Below are 8,414 nucleotides of genomic sequence, written 5' to 3' on the forward strand. Positions count from 1 at the left end.
CGGCACACAGCAAAACACACGAGACAAACGCGTGCACAGCAGACCTCCCACCGCGCCGTGGAGCACGTGTAGTCGATATGATTTTGTGACAAAATGAATATTATATTCCTCTCAGCGTTTCCCAAACTTGTTTCCGCAGTCCTTTTGGTTTTATTTTTTTCACAGATCCACAAAATTTTATTTCACTCAATATTGACGTATTGTTTAAATAAAATCTAATTCAGTACCTACACATTTTAGAACCTACCTATTTACATTAAAAAAAACTAACCTTAATTAATATTTTTTAAAGGAATGTAAGACAGTATAAATATGGAGAAAAAGTGCACGGCGTAATGCACAAGATTAAGAAGTTACCGCTTCATCGATATAATAAGTATAGATTAGCCCTCCCATACCTAATTTCAATCCAAAAGTAATACCACCTTACGCGTCATTTCATAATACTACTAGGTACCTACCTACCGATCGAGTTCCGTCGCATCTGTTGCGTAACGTGGTTTTTTTCTTAGGAAGAATTTAAACATTTTGATCTTTTGTTACTTTTCTTTGTACGCTGCCTCGGATCTATCTGTTAGGTACATCTATTTTTGAAGTATTCATATAACTGATCAATTTGTTAATAATAAAGTTTGCGATAGCCCGTACCTAAAATACTACGGACTGCCTCATGTTTGTGTTTGAAAAAAAAAGATTTTCACAAAACTAGCGATTCTGTTGCCGCGAACTTACTGGAGGACAAATTTGCTCCACACAGACCAATAAAAGGTAAAAAACCAATGCTTATTGTGATCTTTGGACTGCGAGAAAATGCACTTTGTTTTTGATAAATGTTTACGTAAACCAATGTTTTTGGTTCGGGTGGCATTTTTAAGATCACAGGGCTTGTCTAGAGATACTTGGTCGAAGGACCGCTTAGATAGTTTGGACATGAAGAGCGGAGAAAGGTGTTTCAGGAGATTATTAGATTAGTGTGTGTGTAATATGGAAGATTGATTTGCGGTATAAGTCAGGGAAGACAGAGGCCATTTCACAACCACCTGAATCAAATTCCTAAGATTATCTTTATTTATTTATTTAGTACAGGATGCACATAATGTTGGATATTTGGCATAGCGCCGTTTTGTGAAAAAATCACCTTATGGGCGCTGTAATATGTCATAGGTATCACAAAATGAGAGTCGTAATTCATAACAGAAGACAATAATATTTTGTTATGAGATGAAGTTAAATGTAAAATAATAAATTAATTAGAGTTTTTATTTTATCCAGACTCCAGACCCACCATTTGGGAAACGCTGTAACAAACAATCGGCTTGGCTGCAACTCCCGAATTATCTGATTTAGCCAACAATTTTTTTTTTAAATATGTAAAAAGGGACGAACAATGGGCTTGATTTAAGGTAATAACTTTCGGATGGCTGAGCCTTCCAAGGTTGTTCCTTCAAAATCCAATGAACTTGTTTTATCTGTTTTCTGTAGTCGTTGTAGTTATTAACAGTGACAACAAAAAATACAATATTTACAATGAAGTGTTATGGATATTATAAATAATAGGCAAGATGCTTTTTAGTGGCTTGTGTTTTTTAGAAGATAAATAAAAACATCCACTGGAGCGCTTTTCGTCAAATTTTTGCAAGTATTGCAATATCTTAGTAGCACCTCTAGGTACATCCTAGAGTACTTAGTGAGTCTAAAAATATTGTAAAAATGGTAAAATCTAGGTGAATTCATTGGCTATAAGCCGCAATAATCATTTCTTATTGTTTCAATACTAATATTTTGAGGAATGCTGTTAATTGTATCGAATGGCAGAATTGATTGCTGAAACAGAATTGATTGATAAAACTATCGACAATACTAGGGTAAGAATCAATTTTTTTTAAAGTGAAAACCCCAGTCACAGCCTAATTTTTATACACCTAATTAAATTAAATATTACTTAACTTATTTTTTTTTACATCACTCAAATAATTTATTGCTATTATTGATTTATTAGTACATGTCAGTCGATATTATTATTTAACTAATTAGCTCATCGGTTTAGAAAAGCAACTCATAACCCCAAATAACTCCAATAAGTACTAGATATTAAACGATAAACAAAACATCCACTTACTGTAAAGCAGGTAAACAGAAGATGTCTTCACCACCAGAACTTACCACTCACTGCAGGACTCGCGAGGCCGGTGGTGGAGGGAGGCATTCGGGTTCGAGACCCCGAGTCCGAGTTTTCTGGGAGTTGTTGATTAGAGGCATTCGGGTCCGAGTCCAAGTCCTTAGAGGCATTCTCGGGTCCGGGTTCTCTGGGAGTCGTTGATTGGAGGCATTCGGGTCCGAGTCCCAGACCGAGTTCTCTGGGAGTGGTTGATTACGAAAAGGAGTGGGAGTAGGACCCGCTTCCCGCAAAGGACTCGGGCTCAAGGACTCAATCCGGCTGAACCTACACATCGCTACTTTGCTCTGCTTTAATCACCGGTGGGGGTAATTGTTAGTATTGGAGGAGGTCAAGGAAAGGGAATAGTGATATTGGATTTTGCGATATGGTTCAATGCGTTATAGATTGCTATTTTTATGCACTATTTCACGGCGGTATTTGCGGTATAACATTTGCCGTTTTTAGCGCGGCGCGGTGGTTTTAATAACTCAAGATAGGTTATGCGGAAAGCGGTTGCACTTGCGGCGCGGTTACTTAAACAACTGACTTGATGTAGGTAAACGCGCGGAACGCGGGCGGGAAACAACTCGAACCAAATACTATGCAACAATAACTGGCCCGAGCAGTGAGCTTATTATTTATGTTGATTATCGTGAATAAAATATTATTTTTTTAAATACTTTCAGCTCTTAAAATCCTAAAATTATAATATCCCGCGATTTGGGTTATGGGTGTGCGCTATTTAACATTACATTTATTGTTGTTAGTCGTTTGCCTAGTTGGTTTTTTGTAGTTCCTACATAAGAATGTTTATTGTTTTTTATGTGACTAAAAAAAACAAAAAAATCAGAAACTTTTAATTGAATTAATTCAAAATTGAAATATTTGGACTTCGTTTTCATCAGCGATCTCAGCAGTGATAACGGACAAAATGTGTGTCGTAGATGTCTTTCAATCAGACTATGAGGACAGTCGACTTTTTGCACATTTCCATTTCCTGGCTCTTTTGTTGTATTTCTTGAATAAAAATAAGTTTTAATGCACTAATATAATTTATTAATACTCATTTTAGGTAAAAGTCCTAAGTTTGTAAATAAATAATTGAATAAATAAATAATAAATTAAGCATCCTGTATATTTGCCTAGCAAATTCAAGAAGTACATGTAAAATATGGTGAAAAATCCTATAAATGACATAATTTTAAGACTTACCTTTCTATTTGAGCTACTGTTCTAAGGTTTATTGATTCTGGAGTCGGTGAAGTCATTTTTTAGTTCAATAACAGTATATATTCGCAATTAAACGTATTTTTAGTGGAACAATTTCGTTGTTAGAAAACAACTAAAAATCAACATGGCCGCACATTTTAACTAGCCGGCTCCTGATTGGTTGACAGTGGAGATTGAACATTCAAGACCTCAACGTTCGGCGGGATGTTGAACAAATATCTAAGAACTTTAAAAAAAATATTATATTCATAACTTTGAGTGTTTGAATGTTCAATATCCAGGAGATTGAACAAATAAGAACTGAAACATTATTCCGTGAGTGGATATTGGCACTCGAAAAATGCTTAAAATGTCACTTAAAAACCAAAAAATATGTTTTTTTTTAACTTAATTAATGCGCAATAGGCTAATGTACACATTGGCATTCATAACTCAGTTTTGCAAAAAAAGGTCTATTGAACATACAAGAACTAGGACAGCGAGTAGAGGGATTAAGTGTGGCAAGTTGAAAAAAAGGGATAAAATATAGTTAATATACACTCGCAAAACATAAAAAGGGCGAAAGAGCAAACTCTCTCATAATGGATTCCAGGCTTCGATGGAAACAAAATACAAATTTTATTGGTTAGGGTCAATCCGCACCAAATCATCCAGGCCATGTCACCCACCATCTCAGATTTTGATGAAACTTTAAATTTTTAATCCTTCCATATAGATAAGAAAATATACCAAATTTTACCTTCCTACCTCAACTCGTTTTTTTTTTATGGGCAGTTGAAGTTTGGGCAAAATAAGCGTTTTTACATATTCCGAGCACTCCGGAAGAGCTTGTACCTTCAATGAAAAAAAATTGTATCTTTGTCATTTATAGTGCAAATGCAATGAAAATTTTCAATATTATCAAGAAAACTATGCTGATTGCAGAAAAAAATAAATAAACCCTTTACATTTATCTACTTGACTTTAAAAAATTACCAAAAGTAATTTTTTAAGTAATTTTTGGGACGGAAAAGGTACTTTACAAAAAAGCAATATCTCGGGAAGGTACAGTGTTAATGAAGTAATTTTTTTTTTTATTCATATCTACAAATAGCATAGAATCACATACAAAAATAAAATTCATGGCATTTTACTTGCTTCAATAAATAAAATCCATTTTAAACTTTTTTCAACCTTTTTGTAATTTTTTTTTATTCTTATCTACAATAAACATAGTAGGTACAACCTAAAAAAATAAAACTCCTGGTATTTTGTGTGCTTCACAGTGTAGAAACGTTTTTAAAATAAGAAATCTTTATCATACAGAATTGTTCTAGGTTTTTTTAAATCTAGATACAAAAATAAATAAAATCCATTTTAAACTTTTTTTAAACTTTTTGTGATTTTTTTTATATCTATTTTTAGTTTGTAATTGGGCAAGTTATAGTTTAGGTATATAGCTAGTAATATAGGTTGAATGAATGGACTAATATCAAAGAAACAGTCCTAGAGACAAGTCACTACATGGAAATGATGTATCTGCAACAAGAACAAGACAGAACATGAAAATTACTATCTGCCTCATCACTAAGTTTGCAGGATACTACATGCTTTGTTTCCTCTGACATGCTTAGTTCTGAGTCAGCTTCAAAGCAGTGATCATCTATATAAATACAGTAGTTGTTTCATGTTATGGTGTACGTTGTTAAAATGTCTCTAATCGAAACAAGTTTAGTTAAATGTAGTGTGGGACAACATAATGGTACTGAATGTCACAAAAAAAGTTATACTAAGTCAGAGAAATTAACGAGTGTGGATTTGTTAAGTGAATTTGAAAAAAAGCTTATTCAACAAAGAAGTTTTGTATCTACAGACTTGGTTTTCAACATTTGTGAGCACCACAGAATATTTAACTTAAATAAATATGAAACATTTCAAAAAGCTTGTTTTGACCCGTTCCAAAGCCACAAAAGGAAAATTACAAAAACTTTAAGAACAGTATCCTTGGAATTTTCAGAGAACATTAATACCTTATTAATTAATTAATTTTTAACTTCAGTGGGGAACGAAATCGCTCTGAGCAACTAAGTATGGTACAAATTTGTACAAACTCTTATGTAGCTTGCGTATATGACAACCATTGGTTTTTTGGACTTGTGGTTTCCAAAGATGAAGACGAGTGTGATGTATCAATCAAGTTTATGCATCCTTTTGGCCCAGCTCCATCCTTTTACTGGCCACATCAAAAAGAAGATATTTGTTTTGTTCCACTACAAAATATTTTTAATATCGTTGACCCTCCCACAACAAAAGGTTCAGGAAGAGCTTACTACTTTCTTGAAAAAGACGTTCATCATGCTGATCAAAAGTTCAACCATCTTATGGGTCAGATCAAGAATAAAAGTAAAAAATGAACTTGAACATTTATTTGTAAACAATATTATTGTAATGTACTTTCATTTAACCTAATCCTACATTGCCTGTTTTATTTTTATTGTATTTGTTTTTTAAAGAGTTAACTTTGTATTGAAAAGAGTTAAAAAGTTGATCTTGTTATAAAATATTGCTATGGTGTATGCATTCAGGGTAAGGAACAAGGTACATTATTTTGTTGGTGCCTTAAGCTTACATTGCAAGCTTACCAGCATGTTGTAAAGGACCGAATAAGTTTGACTTTTTTTATTTGCAAATACAGTATCTAGATTTTAAAAAACTTGGAACAATTCTGTATGATTAAGATTTCTCATTTTAAAAACGTTTCTACACTGTGAAGCACACAAAATACCAGGAGTTTTATTTTTTTAGGTTGTACTATGTTTATTGTAGATAAGAATAAAAAAAAAATTACAAAAAGTTTGAAAAAAGTTTAAAATGGATTTTATTTATTGAAGCAAGTAAAATGCCATGAATTTTATTTTTGTATGTGATTCTATGCTATTTGTAGATATGAATAAAAAAAAAATTACTTCATTAACACTGTACCTTCCCGAGATATTGCTTTTTTGTAAAGTACCTTTTCCGTCCCAAAAATTACTTAAAAAATTACTTTTGGTAATTTTTTAAAGTCAAGTAGATAAATGTAAAGGGTTTATTTATTTTTTTCTGCAATCAGCATAGTTTTCTTGATAATATTGAAAATTTTCATTGCATTTGCACTATAAATGACAAAGATACAATTTTTTTTCATTGAAGGTACAGTGAATCCAGCATGTCTAGAAATGTATTAAATTGGAACTAAATTTTTCATTACTATGGCAACACCGAATTAGTTGCTTTGTCTATGACGTTTCGTATGTCTGTCATGTTATGGTCATGTTGCTCCGATTTACTGTCTTAAATCCGTGTATGATCCGCTCATTTAATAATTATTTTTTCATTGTTTGCCTGTATATTGTTTGAATTTAATTAAAATGAACAAACCGATACGTAGTGGTGCAAGAGAAGTTATATACAGCGTTTTTCAACGCTGCCTAGCCGAATATCGCGCGAAGATGCTCCTATCTAATTTAGAAGATGTTTACAAACGAACTGCAGAAATGACTGGTACGTAGTATAGTTTTTTTAATAAATTTCATTAGTATTAGAAGATTTATGCCAATTTTCGAGCGATTATAACCGTTACAATCTGATTTGAGGTTATGCTTAACAATCCGAATTTGACATTTCCTTTTGACAGTTCATATGAGGCCACAGGAAAAAGGGAATAACTCAATTAAAAAAAAAAATTTGCAACTTCTTTAAACTCATAGAAAAGTAACTTAATAACAAATGGAAATGGAAAAAACAAATATTGCGGCGAAAAGAGAGCATTACTTAAAAATTATCATGGATAACCGAAATTTACCTGAAGAACTGCAAAAAAATATTATTTACTTGGATGAAAGTTATATCCATTCATCCTACAAGCTAAAGAAATGCTGGCAATCTATGGATGTGACAGGAGTTCAACACGATATTTCAAAAGGTAAGCGCTGGATCATTGTTCACGCTGGAAGTGAAATGGGTTTTGTCCCTAATGCCCTATTAATTTTTAGTGGAACAAACAAAAAAGAGGATTACCATTCTGAAATGAATGCACATAATTTTAAAAAGTGGGTTGTTGAGAAGCTCATACCCAATATAGCAGAGCCCTCCATTATTGTCATGGATAATGCGCCTTATCACAGTGTTGTGAGAAACAAGGCACCAACAACCTCAACGAGAGTTAATGACATAAAAGCATGATTATTACATAACAACATTGTTTTTGACAATTCATTAAGGAAACCATCATTGTTGGCTCTGGTTAAAATGCATAAGCCAGAGCCTGTATATGATATTGATGAAGTATTAGGAGAGCATGGTCACACGGTTGTAAGGCTTCCCCCTTACCACTGCGACCTTAACCCGATTGAGCTAATTTGGGCACAGGCCAAACGAAAAGTTGCATCTCAGAATATTGGAAACACGGTCAATATAAAAGAGCTGACAGAAAATGCTTTTAATAGCATAAGTGCTGATGATTGGAAAAATTGTTGCAAACACGTGATGAAAATTGAGGCAGAATATTATGCACGAGGCAGTACTCTGTATGATGATATCGATGAACTGATAATACGTTTAGATGAAGATGAAGATACGGAAGAAGAAGAATCGCATGAGGACGAAGATAATAATTACATGTCAGGTGTTGAATTAATAGACTCAGATTTTTAAATACCTTTTGTACCTACGTTTTTATAGCGAAATAAACGCCCACTTAAGACTTGTTTTGTTTTATTTTACTTCCATTTAAATTACAGTTTTTTGTGCAAAATTTTTGAAAATACAAATACGTTATGAAATATGCATTTTGGCTGAAGTGTTTTTTTTTTAACATACATTCATTGTCCTATGAGCCATCTTGGTGTTGCCATTTAAAACCTAGAAAACGATTGCAGCGCCATCATTTGTTTTCTACACTTAAATGTCGAGCTGTACAAGCTCTTCCGGAGTGCTCGGAATATGTAAAAACGCTTATTTTGCCCAAACTTCAACTGCCCATAAAAAAAAAACGAGTTGAGGTAGG

This window comes from Hesperophylax consimilis, chromosome 2 (assembly GCF_061612785.1).
Source record: "Hesperophylax consimilis isolate HC1 chromosome 2, BYU_Hcon_1.0, whole genome shotgun sequence".
NCBI classification, from domain to species: domain Eukaryota; kingdom Metazoa; phylum Arthropoda; class Insecta; order Trichoptera; family Limnephilidae; genus Hesperophylax; species Hesperophylax consimilis.